Below are 14,132 nucleotides of genomic sequence, written 5' to 3'. Positions count from 1 at the left end.
CTTATCTTTTAATACATTTGATGTTTTTTCACGTTTCCTGGCTAAAATTAAAAAGAATAAATAAAAATACAAGTATTCAGGAGAAATATCAGAGCCTTACATTCTAAAAAAAACCACTTGCCACTCTTTTCTTTTTAAAAACATGACAAAGATTAGGGGAACAGACTGTTTAAGATATCTCCTGGTCTAAATGGGAACAAGAGTGCTCACGCTGAAATGTCTCGCCTTCTTTTCTAACCATTGATTTTATGTTGATAGTCCTAAATATAAAGCTTTACTACAAGTAACACATAAACTTAACATGATCCAATAAAATGAGGTCAAGGTCAGATAAACCAAACGAGAAATACATGTACACCTTACAATCATTCAATAAACCAAACATAGTTGACCTATTGCTTATAGTTTCTAAGAAACAGTCTTAACCAAGAAAACTGAACATTGACCAATGAACCATGAAAATGAGGTCAAGGTCAGATGCACCATGCCAGACAGACATGTACACCTTACAATCAATTGCATTAAATATAGTTGACCTATTGCTTATAGTATCTAAGAAACAAACTTAACCATGAAAACTTAACATTGACCAATGAACCATGAAAATGAGGTCAAGGTCAGATGATACCTGCCAGACAGACATATACACCTTACAATCCTTCCATACAACAAATATAGTTGATCTATTGCTTATAGTTGAAGAAAAACAGACCAAAACACAAAAACTTAACACTGAGAAATGAACCATGAAAATGAGGTCAAGGTCAAATAAAACCTGCGAGACTGACACTAAAATATTTCCATACACCAAATATAGTTGACCTATTGCATATAGTATTAAAAAAAGACCAAAACGCAAAAAATTAACTTTGACCACTGAACCATGAAAATGAGGTCAAGGTCAGATGACACCTACCAGTTGGTCATGTACACCTTACAATAATTCCATATACCAAATATAGTAGACCTACTACTTATAGTATCTGATAAACGGACTTGACCTCGAAAACTTAACCTTGTTCACTGATCCATGGAATGAGGTTGAGGTCAATTGAAAATTGTCTGACGGGCATGAGGACCTTGCAAGGTACGCATATACTAAATATAGTTATCCTATTACTCATAATAAGAAAGAAATTAACATTACAAAAAATGTTGACTTTTTTTTCAAGTAGTCACTGAACCATGAAAATGAGGTCAAGGACAATGGACATATGACAGACGGAAACTTCGTAACATAAGGCATCTATATACAAAGTATGAAGCATCCAGGTCTTCTAGCTTATAAAATATAAAGCTTTTAAGAAGTTAGCTAACGCTGCCGCCGGATCACTATCCCTATGTCGAGCTTTCAGCGACAAAAGTCACAGGCTCGACAAAAATAGTGAAGTCTCATTGATACATATATATATATATGCTAAATCTTTTAATCAATGACAATATAAAAAACTTTTATTTTTTGACACTGGGACTATTATACTACAGACTTGTAAACTGATTGATCTGTCATGTCTGTTGAGATTTCATTGTCCTGATAGTAGATTATTGATTTTTTTTAATTGACCCCTTATCGTTTCACATGGTTAATAAGCCTTCAGTACATTAAACAAATAGATTTCGGCATACAAGTCAGCATATACATAGAATACTGTTAAAATTGTTTGATTAAAAATCAAAACAAATAATTAAATGCAAAAAATTAAAATATATATGAATAATAAAACTATTTTATCAAATTAAATACATTTACTAGACATGCCAGAAAGAAATGTTTTACACTGGGATAAACTTATGCTGATTAAAACATTTCTTATTGTTTAGGAAAAGGTATTAATAAAGAAGTCAATATATTAGTGTGTCCGTAGTACATGGATGCCCCACTAGCACTATCATTTTCTAATAAGACTTATGTTCAGTGGTCTGTGAACAAAATAATTTAAAAATATCGTTCTTGATTCAATCTTTTGATCACAAGGAAGCATCTGTCAAAGTTTCATAAAATCTCATAATGGTTATTGGTGTTGAAAAACTTAAATAATACCGTATACATATCAATGTTAAATACAGAAAAAAATGTCCTATTATCCATTAAACATGGAAAATGAGATGAAATAGTTTTTCCAATTTCCCTCTAACTTAGAAAATACTGTCAGGCTTCTGTCCAAGCTTCATGTCTTAAACATACATGATACATGTGATATACATAATATATAAATATCTTAAATACTTCTTTGTTCTTACCTATTTTGCGCTTTGCATTTCTAACATCAATGTAGTCATCTTCAAATTCGGTGTCACTATCTACAAAACAACAATAATTATGTCATGCAAGATAAATAAAATTATTCATGTTCACTCCTCTTATTCTATAGTAGGAGTCCAAAGGACAAGTAATTAATTTGGTGCGGTCTTTCAACTTCTTGTTTTAACAAATAAGTCTTCTTCATATACATGTATGTTATAGAATACTTTTTTTCTAATAGAATAAAGCTGAAAATAGATATTTGTCACGAGAAAAAAATTGTCCAACACATAAAAGTATATCCCCACTTTTAAATCAAAATATACATGAACACAGGAACTTGATGTCTGACATCCAAAAAGCAGGAGAACACAACAACTCATCATTATTGATCTGCTGAACAAATATAGACATTCTGATTTGAAGTTTTAAAAGAAAAGTGTGTAGAAAATTTCTAGTTCATACAATAAATCAAAATGTCAATGTATTAGTAAACAGAATACCTGTATATGACAAATTTGAAGTGTTCACATATTAAAACTCACTACTGTCAAGTTTGTCAACTATGTATGAAGGCATTCTGTTCGGTAGTTTCTACGAAAAGTGTGATGAAAATATCTATTGAACATACAAATGAGCTGAATAGACAGTTATTACAAAATAGCCCTTATTCTAGACTAAGAGCAGGGTATCAACAAGAAACATAATCATACCTTCAACATGATCAGCAGACTCTAACTGTTTAAATGTAGTAACTTTTACACGCTTCATGGCATAAATTCATTAGAAAGCTGAAAATAAAGAAAATATATATGGTACTCTCAAACAACTATATTGGGATAATGAGACATATTTCCATGATTAACAAGATTAACAGTACTGTAAGGTGTTGCTCTCAAATGATACAGTATCTTGGATGATTTTATTATAGAATGTTATTTAAGGTGGCTCTGGTGTCTTCCTCCATCTTGGATTTTGAAGTAGCAGATAACAAGTGGTCTAGATCTTTAATGAAATGTGCTAATTTTGAATGTAGTATGTAATTCATGTGTTAGACTTTTAATGTAAATATGAAAATTATGTATTTTATCATATTTACAGCTGTAATTTCTAAAAAAAACACCATATTTCAATATCTGTGTTTGATTCATTTTTTTCAACTTTGACAAATAAGGAGAGATAACTAAGATAGTAGGGGAGAAAACTCAGATAAAGTAATTTTATAATAGAAAGTGTTGTGAAATTACCTATTTTAATATGCATGATATGTAGCAAGAAAACAAGTTTGGTGACCCTATTTTTTCTTTTTCTTATCTGAAAGCATGTTATAAGTCTATCTTCTCACATTTTATCTTAAACTTCTATGGTGTAGTTTTCTTTTTATCACACAAAATTGGATTTTCCATGCAGAATCTATACAAAATCTGACAACTTTGCACAACCTGTAGCGTGAAAAAAAGTCTGGTGACCCATACTTTTTATTATATTTTTGAATCAAAGAGCTGATAGCTCTGAGGTGGAAGATGCATAAAAGGTAGCTAAGGACCACCTCCGGGTGCGGGATTTTCTTGCTGCATTGAAGACCCATTGGTGGCCTTCAGCTGTAATCTGCTCTTTGGTCGGGTTGTTGTCTCTTTGACATATTCCTCATTTCAATTCTCAATTTTATTTTTATTGAATTCCCATGAAAGCAGCCCACACCAACCCAGTCTGTTCTGTCACATTATTGCTTCCGACATGTTTTTTTCTTCCAAAAATAATTTTCTTTAATAATACTATAGTCTCAACCAAAACTGACAATACTAAACATAAAAATCTACAAATACTGTTGATTCAAATTAAATTTTTTATATAATTCCATATGATCGTCTCAGCATGGTCAACTTTATACATGCAATTATACCAGTAATTGATAAGGTTTCATTTGGTTTTTTTCTGTCAAAGGTAAATACATGTAGTTCACTTTGGGTATTCCAACTTCCTTAGTATTAAATTATCAAAGCACAAAGGGCGCTATAGGCAATTAATTAAAACATAGGTTGTTTACTACAAAAAAAATTGTCGTTGTGAAGATTTTATTAAATTATTTGATTTACATGTTATGTCATTGCGTCATTCTATGTATTTGGCAGATAGCATAGCTTATGGTAACAAGAGTGCACATGCTGAAATGTCTCGCCTTCTTTAATAACCATTGATATTATGTTGATAGTCCTTAATATAAAGCTTTACTATCAACCTTACAATCATTCAATACACAAAATATAGTTGACCTATTGCTTACAGTTTCTAAGAAACAGACTTAACCAAGAAAACTAAACATTGACCAATGATCCATGAAAATGAGGTCAAGGTCAGATGAACCATGCCAGACAGACATGTACACCTTACAATCAACCTATGCATTAAATATAGTTGACCTATTTCTTATAGTATCTAAGAAACAAACTTAACCATGAAAGCTAACATTGACCAATGAACCAACAAAATGAGGTCAAGGTCAGATGATACCTTCCAGACAGACATATACACCTTACAATCCTTCCATACAAAAAATATAGGTGACCTATTGCTTATAGTTTAAGAAAAACAGACCAAAACACAAAAACTTAACACTGAGCAATGAACCGTGAAAATGAGGTCAAGGTCAAATAAAGCCTGCAAGACTGACATGTGCATCATAAAATATTTCCATACACCAAATATAGTTGACCTTTTGCATTTAGTATTAAAAAAAAAACCAAAACTCAAAAACTTAACTTTGACCACTGAATGAACCATGAAAATGAGGTCAAGGTCAGATAACACCTGCCAGTTGGACATGTACACCTTACAATTATTCCATACACCAAATATAGTTAGACATATTGCTTACAGTATAAGAAAAACAGACCAAAACACAAAAACTTAACTATAACCACTGAACCATGAAAATGAGGTCAAGGTCATATGACACCTACCAGTTGGACATGTTCACCTTACGATCCTTCAATACACCAAATATACTATACCTATTGCTTATAGTATCTGAGATATGGACTTGACTGCGAAATCTTAACCTTGTTCACTGATCCATGAAATGAGGTCGAGGTCAAGTGAAAACTGTCTGACGGGCATGAGGACCTTGCAAGGTACGCACATACCAAATATAGTTATCCTATTACTCATAATAAGAGAGAAATTAACATTATAAAAAAAAAAAATTTCAAGTAGTCACTGAACCATGAAAATGAGGTCAAGGACAATGGACATGTGACAGACGGAAACTTCCTAACATAAGGCATCTATATGCAAAGTATGAAGCATCCAGGTCTTCCACCTTCTAAAATATAAAGCTTTTAAGAAGTTAGTGAATGCCGTCGCCGGATCACTATCCCTATGTCGAGCTTTCTGCAACAAAAGTCGCAGGCTCGACAAAAAGTGCATAAATTCACCACAATTCAATAAATTGTCTCAAATGAAAGTTTTCTACCATAAATTTTATTGACTAATAGTTAATATGAACAAAAGACAAATATGTAACACATCAACAAGCGACAACCACTGAATTACAGGCTCCTGACTTGGGACAGACACATACATACAGAATGTGGCAGGGTTAAACATATTAGCGGGATCCCAACCCTCCCCCTAACCTGGGACAGTAGTGTAACATGACTATATTTATATACTTGTTGTTTCTTTTGTATAAAGAAATAGCTCAAGACTACCTTAAACGATCTACAATATTCAAAGTAATATGTGAATTTGTTTCTTGCAATTTCATTATTCTTAGTCAAGGATACATTAACAGACTAACCCCTTCTTTGTAGAATTATTTAACAAAATGATGATGAAGAGCGGCTTGCAGTAAGCAAGCTCTTATACCCCACATAGTCCTTAATTATATATAAACTGAAATCTTTAAATAACAACATAAATTATTGCAGAATTATCTTTTTTTCAAATGATTTAATGTTTGTGAGTCATTTATTTCAAATAATTAACCCGTACTAAAAGGTAAACGGACAGAATGTCACAGGACAAAAAGTCACAGGACATAAAGTCACAAATTTGATAGGACAAAAAGTCACAAATAATTTGTTGACAATTGTTTGAAAATATAAGAGAAAGATCTTGAAATATTTTCTTTTTATTACATATATTCATTTTTAAGTTTAGGAAATTGTTCATAAGCCTTGATAAATGAAAATTTATTAAATTTTAATCATGCAAAGGATATATTACTTGGCACAATGAAGCCATTTAAGTACCAAGCCACTTTGACATTTTGATTTCATAACAATTATTTGATCATTATTGATATTTATTGAATAAATTTTAATTACAAAGTTGCTTCATATATAATAGTTCAAGAAAAAACAAAAATTAAATTTTTTAAATTAGTGTTTTCTTGTTTAAAGAAAAATAATCTCAAAACTGAATTGTGACTTTTTGTCCTGTGACTTTTTGTTCTGTGACTTTCTGTCCTACATTCTACTAAAATAAGGAGATGTGGTTACATGATTGCCAATGAGATAACAGTCTGATAACTATCCACCAGAGTCTAAATAATGTGGCTGTTGGCAGTTAGAAGTCATTTTACATCATTATATTAAATTATAGCCTCATTTTTTATAAGGATGCATCTTTGGACTCAAAAGTTTTGAAAATGATGAGTCTAGACAGATTTTGATCAGTGCAGGAACAGGCATCAGACGTTCTTTCAATTGAAATAAAATATGGGCAATGGGAAGAAAATAGTGTATGCTATTTTTTTTTATATATATGGACTATTTTCTTCCCATTTCCTACATTTTAGTACTTTTGACAGAACGTCTTGTGCCTGAATTCTAGACAGTTCGGTACCCAGACAAATCGGCACCCGAGAAAGACATTTCGGCACCCAGACAAATCGGCATCTAACATAGACAAATCGGCACCTTATAAAGATAAAATCAATTATTTTATCCTTGATCAAAATATAGTAAAACAACCATTAAAGTTACCTGGCACTGATATATGTATGTGGGTATGAACTCAATTAACAAGTTTAGTGTTAATATAGCGATTATGTTCGACTGTTTTTACGCTTTTATGTTGATGGATTTTAATATTAAAACAATAAAATATAGTTTTCAGGTATTCTGTTGTCTTTACAGATGTAATTATCAAACGAGAACACAAGCTGAAATACAAGCTATACACTTTTGATCTCTCATTTGTCTCTATTGAGAAATAATCAGATTTATACATAAAATACAGATTAATGCATAACCACAATTAATTATGATTTAATTAAATGATGTTTATTCAAACACCGTCATATCTAACAATCAATTATGATTTAATTAAATGATGTTTTACTATTCATACACAATCATTCAAGATTTAATTAAATGATGATTTCAAATTTTGTATTGCATATTTTATCTACGGATTATAATATTACTGTAACAATTCTTTCATTTTTCCTAATATATATATTTTTAAAAAGATGAGGTGTCGATTTGTCTAGGTCCCGAAATGTCCAAAATGGATGCTGAAATGTCTTCGGACTTGGGTGCCGATTTGTCTGGGTGCCGAAATGTCTTGTTACCCTTGTGCCTGTGGTCCAGGACTCATGGACTCGCGTAAACCTTAGGCTGAGTGAGAACCCTGTATAATCTGTTGTTTTCATTTTTTTAGAGCTTCATATATGGTTATCATAAATGCATAACCTTTTTAAATGTCCAACTTGCCTGATTAGGGGCCCTGAGTCCTTTTCAAAAATCAGTATCCGCATCTGACTTCTAAGAACAGTAACAGTCTTCGCGATAAACTTTTGTATAGAACACAGGGGCGCGTATCATAGATGTTTTGGGGCGGATTTATATATGCCAGTCGACTGGTATGCGTTATACATTGTGTTAATAGCGGACTATGATGCGAGCACCTGTGTACTACGGTACAGAACAGGCCCGACATTGCGACAGCTTACGAAAATTTTAAGTTAAGACTCTTTTGAAATAATTGCCCTGTGAAGATTATTTTTTGCTGGCCCGAATGCATTTTTAAACCCATTTACCAATTGAATTGAATGGGCGTTTGATATACAACTATAGTAATAAGTATAAATGTAATATTATGTGATGAACCTACCCGTTTGGAAAATTTCTTTCAAATATGGCGGCAATGATGTTGTGATCTCGCTGAAATCTCGCTACCCAAACAGGATCAGAAATCGTTCGTCACAACTCGGCCGATTCCGTACCTCCATCTAACACTATAGACTGAGAGAAGCGGAGTCCCCCGAGGTTAGCCGATTAAAATTTTAACTTTATTTTCATTCTTAGGGATGACATCAAAAGATCAATGTAGGATAAAAAAACTTAAATCAAATAGTTTGGGGGTGGGGGGTTAAAATTGCTGCAAGTTTTGTTTATCCAAAATCGATTTTACATATATCCATATTGGTCAATCAATTTTTCCCAAATTAAGTTAAGAGGGGGGGGGGGGGGGTCAGTGAAAAAACTATGTGAATTAAGTTTTTTTTTATCCTACATTGAACTTTTGATGTCGTCCCTTATTTGGGGGGAATCGTTATTTTCGGTTATTTTCGTAAAAAAAAATCAAGGATGCGCTTCTCACTAAAATCAAAACAAAGAACAGATTTTGCTCGGAATTTCATCACAATAAAACTTTGTTTACTTTATATCAAATATTTTGTTTTATTTAATTTTAATTGCTCCGATCGATGTACAAATTTATTTTATATTTATTTCTCAAATCACATTAAAAATTACCGTACTGTAAAGGGGTATTAAAAAGATCTGAGACTAATTAGTTTAACATATTTTATTTGCTTATATATACAAAAGGGATGAGACACAAGTTAATCAAACTTATATATAGACTTCTCCCATGAACAATTATAACAATAGAATATTTACAAAGCATGCATGCAAACAATACATTATAATATATATATATATTAGAACTGTGAAAAAAATATGTGTGATGATGTGAATGGTTGTACACCCTATGCATGTATTTGCACTTAAGTGTGCTATATTACACAATTAGAAACCTCTTAGACTCTTTCATAAATTCATATACATTCTTCACAATTCTTTCAGTTCAACAGTAGTTAAAGACGTATCACCGGAGGTTAAGAAGTTCTTAAGTTGAGAATTCTCTTGTAACCAGTTCAGAGTATTTAATAATTTGGTTCTTATATTCGCATAATTAGGACAAAAAAGAGAAGTGATATGAATATTCACACTTAGCACCACAACTACAAGACGAATCTAAAATAACATTGACTCTGTTAAGATCATAATAGATAAGATAATATCACATGTGTAATGGTAGTCTCATAAAAGATGAATTATTTGAACCAAGGTTTTGTAAAGTACCACCAAGGATTTGTATAGCGAGACTCACTACACAAATCATTGGTATTTTATACAAATCCTTGTTTTAATACTCAAAAAGGCGTAAGCCAAAGCCGACTGTGCAGTCCCTAACCTAAAGGAAAAATCTTTAAATCTCCCTTTTTTACTTGTAGTAGTATGTAACGGGCGGAAATTGAGAATGGAAATTGGGAATATGTCAAAGAGACAAATTCATATAAAAATTTCATATGAGTCCTTCAAAATTACTCATACATTGATAACAAAATATATTCAGTTTAAAAGGGAATTCTCACAAATTTTGCTGGTTTAAAATGTTGTCAGATATCTACAGGTTCGCTCATTATCGAAATGAAAATACAATTTTTTCCAGGAATTAGCGGAAAACAACCCAAATTCACATGATTTATTTCCATTTTTATGCATGCCTACATATCAAAGTCGCTTAAAATATCTACACAATATTTTAGATGCGGTCTCTAAAAACACCACAAAGGACATTCTTTGTGCACAAAGGAGCACAAAGGAGTTTTATAAGAGAACAAAGGACTTAAAATTGTGTATATAATGGAGAAAACAGTCATTTCATACGAAAAAAAAATAAATACTAAATTGAAGATTTACGAAACGAAAATCGGTATGGATATGCACAAGGTTACATCATTTTTTAGATTATGAATTATCGAAGATTTTATTGTTATTATACATATATTTTGAAATATTGCAAACCATGAACTTAAAAATAAACTGAGACTTTACAGAAGAAGAAAAAAGTAGCATAAATTGTTTGTCAAAATTTCAATTCCACAAATAATAACTAATTGTATAATGAGGACTTGATTGCGCTTGCATGGCATTAACAGAGATGTTTTCTTTACAATTAATTATCAGTGTTGATAAAGCCAGTCTTTAAAAACAAGGAAACTGTTTCAAATACAATTATTTGTACTTAATTTTTGAAAATACAACAAAAGGGAACTTCAGACTATGCAAAATTAATATAAATCACTCAAGGGGTGATCAAAGACATCGTCTATTGAGGTAAAAAGGGGAAAATAGAAACCAATTTACTCAAAATTTTATAAGGAATATAGAATGAGAAAGTTATAAAGTTGTAAAAAAAATATACAATGTTTTTCCCTTTCAATTCTTGCCAGAATTTACTAGTGTAATTTCCGAAAGAAAAAAAAGATTTATACTGTGTTTCTTTTTTCTGACAAATGAATTTGACATATTATCAAAAAGGTTTTATGTATTTTTATTACCTTTGTATCTTTATCAATATTTAATCTCAATTACCAGATTAAAATTTTCACACCTCTGTCACGTCACAGGTGTACTTTTACAACCATGTGTATTAACGGAACGACTGAGAGGTGTGAAAATAAAATAGATGTAAGAAAATAGTGTCATTTTTATTACAGGAACAGTTAGAACAACTTCTGTGATGTTGCTTAAATTTAACTCTAAATGGATAATCCACATGCAGGTGTTCTTTACATCCTTGTGTAATCATAAACAGTGTCAGCTAAGTTATGAAAAGTAAAATGAGAGATACAATAGTCATTTAAAAATAATAATAATAAAAATAAAATAATAATAAATTGTAAAAAGTTTATGTACAAATAGGTATAAAAAGAGCCAAATGAATAATTCCATACACTATAATTAATGCTCCGTTTTGAAGACCGTACTTAAACCTATAATCGTTCACTTTTACATTGAGATAGTAAAGCAGTTTAACTATTTTGGAATTGTTTTTACTAAAACAGGGAATTATAATATGACAAAAAAAAACCAAAAAAACATTTATCCGATAAGGCCTTAAAAGCCATGTACGAAGTCCTGAAAATGGGAAGGATGTATCAGCTTTCTGTAAAATGTCAGCTTGATTTTTTTTACAACATTATCAAGCCCATGGGTGCGAAGTATGAGGTTTTAGTAATGATGAGATATTAGAAAAGATACATTTAAAATTCTGAAAATTACTTTTAAATCTGAAATCCTCAAACCCAAATTTATATGGTTTACGGGGAACTAGGTCGCCATCCGATCAAACATAGATATAAAAGTTCGAGCAGTATAATTTTGGGCAAATTTGATATCCGGCAAACAAGAAAAGTTTTCCTTTATATTGTATCAACTTTCTCGCCATATGAATGCTCATTATAACATGCAGACTAAATGGATTATATTTGTCAAAAAAATATTTCAAGATTGTGGTTTGTTATATATAAGGGAAACACAAAATTTCATAAATAAAGATTGGTTAAAAGCTGTTATAAAGCAAAGATTGTTAAACCAGTTTCGTCAGAATTGGAATTCGCTTATCCATAATTCATTTAAAGCTATTAACTACAAAAATATAGTGGGAATTTGAGGAATATTTCAATATTTTGGACTTGAAAGATACCGTTGTTCTTTGTCTATTTCGAACGACTAATAACAAATTGGCATTGCCGATTGAAACAGGAAGGTGGCAAAACGTATTAAGAGAAAACCGTGTTTGCCATCAATATAATAATCAACCATTTGGAGACGAATATCACTATATATTTGAATGTACTTTTTTCCGATCAAAAACGTATAAAGTATTTATCCTCCTATTTTGTGCAACGACAACTGATGTCGAATACACGAAAACCAGTCCTGAAGAAGCTTTGTTCATTTATTAAAAATATTAATTCTTTTGTTTGTCCTCCTGGCTAGTGACTTTTGTAACCTCTCTCCTTGTTTTGTATATATTGTAATAGTTATTGTTGTTATCTCTGTACTTATGTCATGCATTGGCTTTATGAGAATAAAGACATATATAATAAAAAACTTAAAAACTTTATATACAAATTGTGACTTGGATGGAGAGTTGTCTCATTGGCACTCATGTCACGTCTTTTTATATATCTATTTATCAGTAAGAAAATTTGACAAAAAGAATATAGTGTAGTGCATGTTGGGAAAAGTGTCGGAAATTTCTTATTAATATAAAGTAACATAAGAAATGTATATTTGCTGTATTTTAAGAGACCGTATAGGTCTCAAGGGTGTTGAGTGGAGACGGTGTTTTAACCTTGTTTCATAACTCTTTAGTAGGGGAGTGGTAGTGAATGATATATTTTTTAACATTAATAATACTTTATTCCAAAAGCAATACAGCTTGTAGGATACATACATATACTAATAATAATGAAATAATATTGTATGCACCAATAATAGGAATGTTTACAAAATATTTTTGAGTTATTGGAGAAAGCATTATGCTTAAGCAACGAACTTTTACAACATGACAAATGATAAAAAGTAGAGAGCAATACAAAAAGACATAAAAAGAAAACAAATCAGTTCGAGTAACAATATGAGATCTGAATGACCATGCGAATTTTATGTAATTACACAATTTCTTTAAAATAATGAATGTGTTTGTTTTAAAAGTTAATCAGACGTTAACTTAAATAAATACTGTAATATAGGGACAATTCAATTTCGACAAATGCTACGACCAAATTCATCTATAGGCAAGGGCATACTAATACAAAGTGATATTCGTTTTCAACCCACTGCCTTCGAGTAATTCTCTACCCACATCAGTATATCTTCCTTTTCAATTTCAGCTGTAGTGTACATTATTTTGTACTACTACGCAATTGAGGTAAAAATTGGCAATTATAACTGTTTAACAGTAATCTAAAAACTCTTGGGAACTAAATTTTAATTTTATATATATTCGTCAAAACTAAATTCTATTTTTTTTATTTTTCAATTACCTAGTACGTTTTTCGCAACTTTCTACAGATACTAACCAGCCTTAATTATATAAACGTAACTTTAATTCTATCTTTTTTTTTTTATAAAATCATCGATATGTACAATACTGTGTATTTCTGACTGTCGACAACACATACAATGTAGACCACTATCAAATTAAAACATTTGAAATAAAAGGTTTCAGCTATTTTTTTTAATTTTTAGGATTATCATTTATTTCAAAAACGTAAATAAATAATATAATAAAAAAAAATAGAAAGTGTTCGTTTTTTCTTCTAATTTAGCCCCTCCCATTTCATATTATGCAGTTATCAGTGATTGGTCTACCAATTAGAATGACCATACCTGATTAATTACCAACCCTAATTGGTCAATCACATGATTGGCTAATTAATTTCTCATTTTAAGACTTGTTTCCCCTGTCAGAGTTCATATCTACGCACCTTTCATTCGAACTCTTAAAGTGAATTAATCTTAACGCAAAGTATGGCTTCGGGCAGTAGCAAAGCCCTTTTTTGGTGGTTCACTAGTGATTCAGAAAACAACACACTGATGTTTGCCTGCACCAACAAACCTGGTCTGTTCCCCGTACTTGAAGTTTCCTTAGGTGAAGTGACAACAATAGACGTGAAGATTTCAACTGATGAAGACGAGGTAAGTACTTTCACCTTTAAGATCTTTATTTCAGCTGCACTGAAAACATAAATTAGTCAATTAGACCAATTTAATTGGTCATTTTGACTGTCCTCTAGATG

At 31.1% G+C, this 14,132-nt stretch overlaps 1 long non-coding RNA gene across 1 annotated transcript; it reads right to left on the bottom strand.

Annotated features, from left to right (window-relative positions):
• Nucleotides 1-2: 2 nt before the first annotated feature.
• On the bottom strand, nt 3-8,886 carry LOC127716324 (uncharacterized). Its single transcript, XR_007988866.1, has 4 exons — nt 8,363-8,886; nt 2,956-3,033; nt 2,242-2,301; nt 3-41 (listed from the first exon to the last, which is right to left on the bottom strand). It is a non-coding gene; the product is annotated as an uncharacterized LOC127716324 (long non-coding RNA).
• Nucleotides 8,887-14,132: the final 5,246 nt, after the last annotated feature.

Source organism: Mytilus californianus, unplaced genomic scaffold (genome assembly GCF_021869535.1).
Source record: "Mytilus californianus isolate M0D057914Y unplaced genomic scaffold, xbMytCali1.0.p SCAF_9, whole genome shotgun sequence".
Lineage (NCBI taxonomy): Eukaryota > Metazoa > Mollusca > Bivalvia > Mytilida > Mytilidae > Mytilus > Mytilus californianus.
The sequence above is the reverse complement of the archived record's forward strand: the minus strand, read 5'-3'. Positions and strand labels throughout refer to the sequence as shown.